Source organism: Loxodonta africana, chromosome 9 (genome assembly GCF_030014295.1).
Source record: "Loxodonta africana isolate mLoxAfr1 chromosome 9, mLoxAfr1.hap2, whole genome shotgun sequence".
Lineage (NCBI taxonomy): Eukaryota > Metazoa > Chordata > Mammalia > Proboscidea > Elephantidae > Loxodonta > Loxodonta africana.
The window spans coordinates 73,527,756-73,539,035 of record NC_087350.1 but is presented as its reverse complement, the minus strand read 5'-3'; the positions used below and the strand labels follow the sequence as shown (position 1 = coordinate 73,539,035).

Sequence of the window (11,280 nt, the reverse complement as noted above, 5' to 3'; positions counted from 1 at the left end):
TGTTCACACACACCGTAGTATACTTCAGTATTTCACTCCTTTATATAGATGAATAATTTCTGTTGTATGTATAAATTGCAATTTGTTTATCCATTCATCTGTTGATGGACATTCGTGCTCTTTTCACCTTTTGGCTATTATAAATAGTGTTGCTATGAACACTTGGGAAACCCTGGTGGTGTAGTGGTTAAGAGCTCAGCTGCTAACCGATAGGTCAGCATTTTGAATCCCTCAGGCTCTCCTTGGAAACCCTATGGGGCAGTTCTACTCTGTCCTATAGGGTCGCTATGAGTCAGCGTCGACTCAACAGCAATGGGTTTTATGGGTTTGTGAACATGTTCGTGCATGTATTTGTTTGAGGTCCTATTTTTAATTCTTTTGGGTATATGCTTAGGAGTGGAATTGCTAGATATACGATAATTCTTAAAAATTCTGAAGAACCATCACCATATTCTAGGCAACACTTGTTTTCTGTTTTTCTTTCTTTTTGTTATTATAGTTATCCCTATGAAGCTGCATCTCACTGTGGTCCTGGTTAACATTCCCCCAATGACTAATGAATTTGTTCCTGGGTGACACAAAGGTTAAGTGCACAGCTACTTACCAAAAGGTTGGCAGTTTCAATCCACTCAGAGGTGCCTCAGAAAAAAGGCTTGACAATCTACTTCTGGAAGATCACAGCCACTGAAAACCCTATGGAGTACAGTTCTACTCTGAAATGAGGTTGCCATGAGTAGAAATCTATTCAACAGTAACTGGTTTAGATTTTTTATTTCATGACTAATGATATTGAGCATTTTCATATGCTGTTGGCCATCTGTATATCTTTTTTGGAGATATTCTATTTAAGCACTTTGTTAAATTTTTTAATTGGGTTTTCTTTTGTTGTTGAATTTGTAAGAGTTCTTTACATATCTTGAATTTTAGACCCTTATCAACTATAAGATTCACAGATATTTTCTCCTCTTGTGTAGGTTTTCATTTCACTTTCTTGGTAATTTCCTTTGATGCACAAATGTTTTTAATTTTGATGAAGTACAATTTATCTAATTTTTCTTTTGTTGCTCATGGTTTGGTGTCATGTCTAAGAAGTCATTACTAAAATTACATACAGATTTACTCCTATGTTTTCTTCGAAATGTTTATGGTTTTGGCTCACATATTTAGGCCTTTGATCTATTTTGAGTTAATTTTTGAGTGTGAAATGAGGTAGGAATCTAACTTCATTCTTTTGCATGTAGATATCAAGTTGTCCCAGTCTTATTTGTTGAAGAGATTATTACTTCTTCATTTCATGGTCTTGGTCCCTTGTCTAAAATTAGTTGGCCATAGGCTCAGAACTTTTAATGATCTGATCAGTGAATATTCTCTTTTACTTATTAAACCTGTTATATCAGTGCAAAGAAAGGAAGAGATTGGAAGAGTACTATGCTACTGGAGAGGGGAGGCAATGGGGAACAAATATTCTCTGTTATTCACTGTGACAGTTAATGCTATGTGTCAAATTGGGTAGGCCATGGTTCTCAGCAGTTTGGCAAACACTATATAATCGTCTTCCATTTTGTGATCAGATGTGAGCAACAAATCAGTTGAAAGGGGAGTTTCCTTGGGTTTGGGATCTGCCTCCAGTATATAAATGGGATGTTCTGGCAAAGCTCCCTCTCTTAACTAGCTGACCTCTAGTTCTCAGAATGTGAGACAATTTTAGCCTGCTATCTGACCTGCAAATTTTGGATTTACCAGCTCCCATGACCTCATGAGCTAGCAGCTTGTTGCCTTACCTGGAGATTTTGGGTTTATCAGCCCCTGCAACCACGTGAGCCAGAAGAAGGCTTCAACTTGCCACTTGACCCATTTGGGACTTGCCAAACCCCACAACTATGTGAGCCATTGCCTTAAAGTAAGTGTCTGTATATGTTTATATATACGCTTCACTGGTTTTGCTCCTCGAGAGAACCCAGCCAAAGACACTCACACAGCATCTCAACTCATGTGGTTCAAGATTTCATCATACAGCTTTTTTACATAAAGCTAAATGGGGCAGTCTTTTTCAACCAAGCTTCATTTTATTGTGTGTTTTGGCATGTATGACAGTTTTTGTTTGTTTGTTTGTTGGAAGGACACACAGTTTCTGAGTTGATATGCTTAAATGAGAGAGAGTATATTTAATGGAACAGTCATGTAGTTGGGACCAGATTTATTTCATGTTGGTGGGTCTAGAAAAAAAATTTTTAGAAGACACAAATTTTTTACGTCCTTTACAAACGGAAAACTAATCGAATTTGAACTTAGAGAAGATCAGAGAACTTAAATCCTAGCACTTCCCTTGGTCAAGAGGGAAAGAACAGAGAAAAAGCCATTCAGATTAATTCCAAAATGGGATCACTATTGGGGATGGGGTTATCCTGCTGATGGAATTTTTTTTTTTAACCAAAAAAAAAAAAAAAACACCAATTTAATTGAAATTAACTTCAAAACAATGGAGCAAACCAACTCCTGGAAAAGAGTTCTGCATTTTCATGACTACATTTATTGAAAAGGTTGGAGAAAAATGAAAATGCCATTTAGCTTAAGAACTTGCAAATTAAGCCTAATATATGCCATAAACAGAATACAAACCATAACTAACAATGCACAAACACCAGAAGAGAAATTAGATACCTGAGAACTTCTAAAAATCAAACACTTATGCTCATCGAGAGAGTAAAAAGACTACCTACAAACTGGGAAAAAATTTTTGGCTATGACATATTCAATAAGGGTCTAATCTCTAAAATCCACAAGATACTGCAACACCTCTATAACAAAAAGACAACGCAATTTTAAAAATGGGCAAAGGATATGAACAGGTACTCCACCAAAGACATTCAGGTGGCTAACAGATACACGAGGAAATGCTCGTGATCATTAGCTGTTAGAGAAATTCAAATCAAAACTACAATGAGATACCATCTCACCCCAACAAGGATGGCACTAATCCAAAAAACACAAAACAATAAATGTTGAAGAGGTTGTGCAGAGACTGGAACACTTATGCACTGCTGATGGAAATGTAAAATGGCACAACCACTTTGGAAATCGATTTGGCACTTCCTTAAAAAGCTAGAAATAGAAGTACCATATAATCCAGCAATCCCACTCCTTGGAATATATTCTAGAGAAATAAGAACTATCATACAAATAGATATATGAACAGCCATGTTCACCACAGCACTGTTCACAATAGCAAAAAGATGGAAACAACCTAGGTGCTCATCAACAGATGAATGGAAAAACAAATTATGGTACACATATACACATTGAAATACTACACGATGTTAAAGAACAATGACAAACCTGTTAAACATCTCACAACATGGATGAATCTAGAGGGCATTATGCTGAGTGAAATTAGCCAGTCACAAAAGGACAAGTACTGTATGAGACCACTATTATAAGAACTCAAGAAGATAACATTTTTTGATGGTTATGAGGGTGGGAGGAAGGGAAAGGGGAATTCAGTAACTAGATAGTAGACATGAATCATCTTGGTTGAAGGGGAGGACAACACACAATACAGGGGAAGTCAGCACAACTGGACTAAACCGGAAGCTAAGAAGTTTTCTGAACAGAACCAAACACTTCAAGGGACAGAGTAGCTGGGGGTGGGGTCTGGGGACCATGGTTTCAGGGGACATCTAGGTCAACTGGCATAACGAAGTTTATTAAGAAAAATGTTCTGCATCCCACTTTGGTGAGTGGTGTCTGGGGTCTTAAAAGCTTGCGAAAAACCATCTAAGATACATCAATTGGTCCCAACCCACAAGGAGCAAAGGAGGATGAGAACACCAAAAATGCAAGGAAAACATTAGCCCAAGAGACAAAAGGGCCACATAAACCAGAGACTCCATCAGCCTGAGACCAGAACTAGATGGTGCCTAGGTACCACCAATGATCACCCAGACAAGGAACGCAACAGAGAGTCCCTGACTGAGCAGGAGAAAAGTGTGGAACAGAACTCAGTTTCACGTAAAATGACCAGATTTAATGGTCTGACTGAGACTAGGGGAACCCCTGAGGTCATGGCCCCCAGATGCTATGTTAACCCAGAACTAAAAGCATTCCTGAAGACTGCTCTTCAGACAAAGACTAGGCTGAACTATAAAACATAAAATAATACTCGTGAAGAGTGTACTTCTTTGTTCAAGCTGATACATGAAGACCAAATAGGCAGCTCCTGTCTGGAGGCAGAATGAGAAGGCAGGAAGGGATAAGAGCTGGTTGGATGGACAAGGGAAACCTGTGGTAGAAAGGGAGAATGTGCTGTCACATTGTAGTGGTTGTAGCTATGTCACATGACAATATGTGTACAAAAATTTTGTATGAGAGATTAACTTGAGCTGTAAACTTTCACTTAAAAAAAGGAACTTACAAATTATCTCCAAATCAGTTCATTTCAGGAGTGGAAGAATCCTTAGTCATTTCTGCATATCAAAATTATGCAGGTTTCTCTTTTAAATATATTGTACATTGAGGAAGAAATTGTATAAAATCTCCTCTTTTCTACACAGGATAAATTCTTTGTTTCAGCCAACTCTCAATAGAGAGGCAACTAGTACAACATCATCTTCCCAGGCAAAGAACATTGGGATATTCTGTCTTAATGATTTATATATCTCTTCAGAAGTTTCTTCTTCAATTTCTATAGTAGTCATACTTTCTTCCATATCTCCCAATATCATATTTCAGTGTTGATCATAAGCATATATACTTCCTCAAAGCTCTTGGTCATTTCACATTTTCACATAAATGTGCTCAGCCAGGAGCCTGCTGAGATCCAGGGGCTCCTTTACAGTGTTGGTAGTTTGCTGCTGGTCCATATCATCCTCCATGTTTCTGCTGATGGAACTTTTTAATGGCACCATAATTAGTAGAAAGTTTACAGGGGTGATAGAAAATTTCCAGTAATCAACACATTTCTCTCATCCAAACAACAGATTTCTCAGGTCACAGCATTGGCTATGGGGCTGGTCCACAACTTGATATTTCAGTATTATCTTAATTAGGAGACACCGCCTTGATGCCCCCAACACACTCCAGGGTTGTGTTCTACCATCTTGCTGTTTCTCTATACTTAAAGGCTTTTTCTCCACTCGACGGCTATTTCTCATCCATTTTGCTGCCACAAGGTTGTAATACATTTTCATTCATGATTCACTACAGCATTGACTTAGTTAGGCTAATCTGGAAAGCGGCATATCAGGATATTTTGGGGTTCAGGGTGGTGAGAAGGGACACAAGTTTCAGGTTTTCCAAGTAACATGCTTTCTACATACATAGCCACACACTTGTGCTCACGTACCTACATACACACGGGAATCATTGGCTTAGAGATGTACTTTCAAGTATTTCAATCCAAAATATTCATATGCAGAAGGTATTCTGGGAAGTACTTGTTTGGTAACTACTTGTGATTGTTAAATTATTATCAAGTTGTTTCCTTAGTATTAAAACCAAATAATAGTGATCATTTAGTGACAGGTAAATGAATAAAAAGAAAACAATCACATCTTCCAAAACTACTGGGAAAACTTGCCATTTCCTGTTTTCTCTTTCTACAATGAAAATAATACTTCTTGAGGGCCTTTAAAAATTATCAGAATTATTTTTTATCTTTCTTAATCATTTTGACTGCCAACACTCTAGAGATATAAAAATCATAAAAACAATAAAGAAATCTGCTTAAGTACACCATACTTTATCATCCTGAGATAACCTATAAAATGTGATTAATCTTGAAAATTTTATTCTGAGCTAGGTTCTGGCTTCCCAACAGAAGCTTCCTACAAGAAAAAAGTTCCATCAGTCAAATGTACATGGAAAGAAATTCAAACATAATTCAGAGTTAATTAATCACAAGGGGATATATGCTTGAGAAAAACCCAGTCAATGTAATGAAAGCAGGAATACCCAGACCAGGAGAACAAAACTTGGAAAGAAACCTAATCAATACAAAGAATAGAAATAAAATAAATTTTGGTGGCATATGGGTAAACAGGAAGAAACTCGGTAGGTTAAATATTTTTTAAAATCAGGACACATTCTCAGGTGCAAGCCGGGTTTCTCATTTTTTAAATGTATATCCTTTCAGAGGAAATCTGAAACTAAGAGTTTGGGGAAAATACAACTTCTCAGATCAGGAATTAATTTTATGCCTTTTATGAAGATTTCAAGACAAAAATTAAAGAAACTTCAGAGGACAGTAGATGTGATAAACCCAATTAAGAGCCAGACCAAAGGGGAAAATAAAGGCCTAGAATTCTCTATGTGCAATTAAAGACTTAGTTGCCACCATGATTTTGTTTTGAGCAACCTCAAATGTAGTCTACGTTATCAGATTATTGCTATGTGTGCTTCTCTTCCCAACAGGATTTTTGCCTTATGAAAATTCTGTTGATAGACACTGAAACGAAAAGGGACACATCTAGAAGAGCATTTCAGTTTTGAATCAGTTGTGAGCTGCTGATGAGATGAGATAGAAAGAACCGGAATAAATTACCATAGGTGAAGAAAAATATTACATTAAAAGTTGGAAATTACCTGAAGAACTTTTAAACTCACAGCTTTAAAAATTTGACATTAATACCTTAGGGAGAGTGATGGTGTGGTTTCTCCTTATTGGCTGATCTTCCTTTTCGATACCGAGACTTGATGAATTTTCTAAAATAAGAAAAAACACTTCTATTTTCTTATCTCTCTGGGATCATCTGCTAATTTAGTTTATGAGGAAAGTGCTTACACCCTCTTTGCAACAGGGCATTTTAGTAGAGGAAACCAAAAACCAAATATATATACATATAAATATATATATTTGGTTTTATTATATATATATAATAAAAACAAAAGTGTATATATATATCACTTAGTGAGACCTACCCTACTCTGTATGAGATGTCCAAACTTATACTACAGCCGATTTCCAGAAGTTTCAGGGAAGGTAAGGGCCAGGAAGCATGGTTTAAGGTAGCATGAATTATAAAGAAAAACTGGGATCTTTCATTGAGTTTAAAAGGCATTTTCAAACAAATGGAACAAAAACTAAACAAACAAATATATATATATCCCAGAGGCAAATTTCTAATATGAAATCTATGGTTGTCCAGAACAAAGGTAAGCATAAAAAAGCATCCAAAGAATTTTCGATGGAACAAACAGGTAACCTACAAAGGAGAGAGGATACACATGGCATTTGGCTTCTTAAAAGCTATCCTGAGACAAGACTACAATCAATCAATGCCTTCAGTATCCTGAGGGAAAAATTATTTTCAGTGCAGAATTCTATATCAAGCTGACTTTACAACCAAGTGTCAGGGTAAAACAAAGACATTTTAAAATAAGCAGTGACTCAGAAAGTTTAACTATGACATGCCCAATATTTCTTGGGAAATTTTCCAGAGGATAAACCTCTCAAAATCAAGAAAAAGAATGAAGTGGAATCATGGGATAAAGGAAGTAGTAAAAACAATTCTGGAAATTAGAGAATGGAGGGGCCAAGCTGACAGCTGTTCAGCACATCTAAAGAACAACCTGTCCAGGTTGAAGGTAGAGAACAGCAGGCCATTGCAGGTAGGTCTCTGAAACAAAAAAGCACTATAGAATGTTTGATTGAATGGAGAAATACGAAAATAAAATAAAAGCCTTAATAATTTTAAATAGTGCCAGAAAATATTAATTTAAAAGTGCCAGAAAAATAAAGCAAAAAACACAAAAGCAGTATGAGAGATAAATACAATAACCACTGGGACTTAGAGTACATAACATTTACCAGTCGCAATATATATAAGGAGCGTTTACAGATTTTTGATTTGTGCAAACTATATTCAAAATTATGAAGTTGAATTATGATTACAGAAGGCATTTTAATTGTTAAACACATGAGTATATATTGAGATAAAAGTACAAAAAACTATAGAAAAGGAAAGAGAGTTAATACCATTCAACAGGTTCTATGCATCATTGTTGAAAGAAGTACATAAAGGATTGGTGAATTATTTCAAAGTTACTAAGATAACTGAGAGAAAAATTCAATTTTAAAAGGTGATAATGGATGAATGGGGGGAAGATGTCTATAAGGTATATCCCATAGCAATAAAAATAATATCTAAAATAAGTAAACCAGAAAAATAGTTGAAGCAGATTAAGTACAGCTGTGTTGTCTAAGACAGTAACCACTACTAAGTGGTCATTTAATTGATTTAAAATTAAATTAAAATTTTAAGTTCTCAGTGTTACTACCCACATTTCAGGGGCTCAACAGCCACATATGTTAATCATATAGAAGAGCAAATACATTACCTACCTATTATTGCAGAAATTTCTGTTGGACAGCACTGAATAGAGATCAAGTGGTAACTACCAAAAGAAAAGGGTGGAAGGGTTGGTAGTTGTTGTTTCTGGCATATATAACTACAGAGTTTGGAAGGAGTGTGAGGTAGAAGAATGTAGCTTTTTAACCATACCCATATATCACTTTGATAATACTTTAATAGTAAATCACTTACAATGAAAACACACAAACACAAAGCAATACAAAGCAGTACTATGTCCTCTTGAATGTCCTGACAGGTGTGTCATAAAGAGCAAGTAAACAATAATAATAGAGAACCACATAAGAGCATAGACAACGTCAGATTTTGTTAAAGTGAATTCACTGGCTTTTCCCTTGAGATTGAAAGTAATCAAAATGCTACAACTGATGTTACTAAAACTGTTTTTGATTTTTCTTTTGGAACTTAATTTAAAGTGTATGAAACACTAAAACAATATAATTGAAGCAATATAATATTAAAACACATAACAAAAGCTAATGATTGGTAGCTTTCCATTGTAGATCTCAACTAATCACATTCTAAAAAGGAAACTTAGTCCTTGAGAGGTGCATTTCAGACAATTCCTCAAGTAGTAAAACTTCCAATTATTGCCCTCGTCATACAGTTGAGATCAAACTAAAGCTTAGAATGCATGCTCAGCAATTACGTTCAATGATTTGCCTTCAATCTGGAAGGACAAACTCACACAAATCAATAAATAGCCTTAAGGTGATTAGGATCTTAAGTTTTTCTGCAACATGTTACTGCAGGAGGATCAAGCAGAGTTCTGAGAACTCTCAAGAAATGCAAGTGCAGTTGTAGATTTGGTACTGGAAGACAAATGGGGATTACCTGACGGTCCCTGCCTTCCGTATGAGGGACCAAAAGAATCGTATCTTCTTGAAACTATATGAGACATAATTATTCACACTGGCCACTGAGAGAATAAATCAAGAAAATATTTTTTTTGTAAGATCTTTGAAAAAATAATGCATATTGTCACTCTAGATTATTCCAATTTTGACCTGAATCATTGACATTTAATTGATATTTCTTCATGTATCTTATTCAGGATTAAAAGGAATTCTGTGTACTTTGAAAGTGTACAATAGCCATATAATTGGCATTTTATAAAAACGTATGCTGTATAACAACAACAACAAAAAAAAAGGTTCAGGAATATCAATTGGATTTTTTTAACAAACATCAAAGTACTAACTCCTCAACCTAAAGGCGGATTGTATTTTAAGCTACTCAAATTATATGTATGACAGGGCATTTACAATGTCCCCAAAGAGAGACAATCATCCTGATTGTCCTAAATGGAATAAAATGCCCCTTTCCTTTCAGAGAAATATATAATGCATGACAACTTGAATTGCTATTGCAGTGATATTAAGTCAAATTAATTTCTCATCTAACATTAAATATTATAAAAAAAATAAATATTATAAAAAAAAAATGAAGCTTGAAATGTAGGGTCAGAGGCCATGCTCTCCTCTCTCTGCATCTCTTTAATTCCAGTATGGTTTTGTGATAAATAATAAATGACAGGGTTATAGTATTGAAGACTTTAGAGATTTAAAGAATAGATCTGCAAGAACAGAAACAATGAAATAAGGCAATATCCATCAGAATCCAGCCTCCTATTTCCATGAGACAAAATTGATGAACAACCCACACCCCTTTCCCTCAGTGAGCTAAGGGTATAGTGAGGGATATCAATAGTAGACAACATTTAAATCATAAGATGATATGGTTAACATTTTATTTTAGAAATAAGTTCAGTGTTTTAAAACAACTCAGTTATGAGCCATTTTAGGCCAAAGAGAATCAAAGATTAGGTGACATTGGGTCTGAGTTACAGTCGTCCAGCAAGTAATAACTAGGTAGAAAAAAAAAAAAAAAATAGGAAGGACATTACAAAAGGAAAGAAAAGGCAACAAATGATTAGGAACCACAAAGAACACTGTGCATTCATAAAATTAAAAGTAGATCCACATGACTAGAGTGCAGCAGGACTTAATAAAACAACAATAGTAGTAGTAGTAATATTATATTAATTCATACAACAAACCTTTGCAGAATGTCTATTATGTGTCATGCCTTGATTAGGAGCTAGGTATAATTCATTGAGTGCTTATTATGTATCTAGTATTATTTAAAGAAACATATATATGTATATATACATATCTGTATATAATTTCATATACCCAGTAAATAATAACATACTACTTATTCTCATTTTAAATATGATAAAACTGATTTCCCAAGAAGTTATGCTAGTCATAGCCTTAGATGATCCACCCAGTAAATTGTTGAACCCATAGTCAAATCTGATACATCTGACTCATAAGCTGAGCACAAAACCTCTGATAAATGTAGTTAGAGAGATAGGTAATTATCAGAGTAAGACTTCAAGGCTCCCATGGATCAATTGCAAGCGAAAAAATGAAAAATTAATGATATAATTAATTTCCTTGAAAGTTATTCTTTGAAAAATATCATCAAAAACTTTTTGTATAAAATTATGTTCGTATGTTAGAGTTTCTCTTCAAATAAATGGTGGGTAATTTGGCATAACTCAAGCAGCAATTTGTCATTTTACTCTCAGGTAATAAATTACCATTATCAGTGTCACGTAATAAATTCTCTAAGAGTTTCTCTTTAAAGGAAGCAAAGGGACTATGCCTTGCCATTAAGACTATGGATGTCTATTTACTTTTACAACAGGTCTAGCTTTAGCAGAGAGTGTCAAAGAAAAAATAGAAATACTTTATATAAATTTGGTTTTATTTTTATTACCAACGTTAATAAGTCACAAAAGTCACAGTGCTCCTCGAGTTCAAATACCTTGTCAATAAAAGCAAAACACTAACAAACTAAAGAATCACTTTAACTGTGTCCATTTTTAAAATCTTTTCTTCCTTCT

At 34.9% G+C, this 11,280-nt stretch overlaps 1 pseudogene; it reads right to left on the bottom strand.

The window, feature by feature from the left end:
- Positions 1–4,021: 4,021 nt before the first annotated feature.
- LOC111749873 (U6 snRNA-associated Sm-like protein LSm3) lies at positions 4,022–5,280 on the bottom strand (annotated as a pseudogene).
- Positions 5,281–11,280: the final 6,000 nt, after the last annotated feature.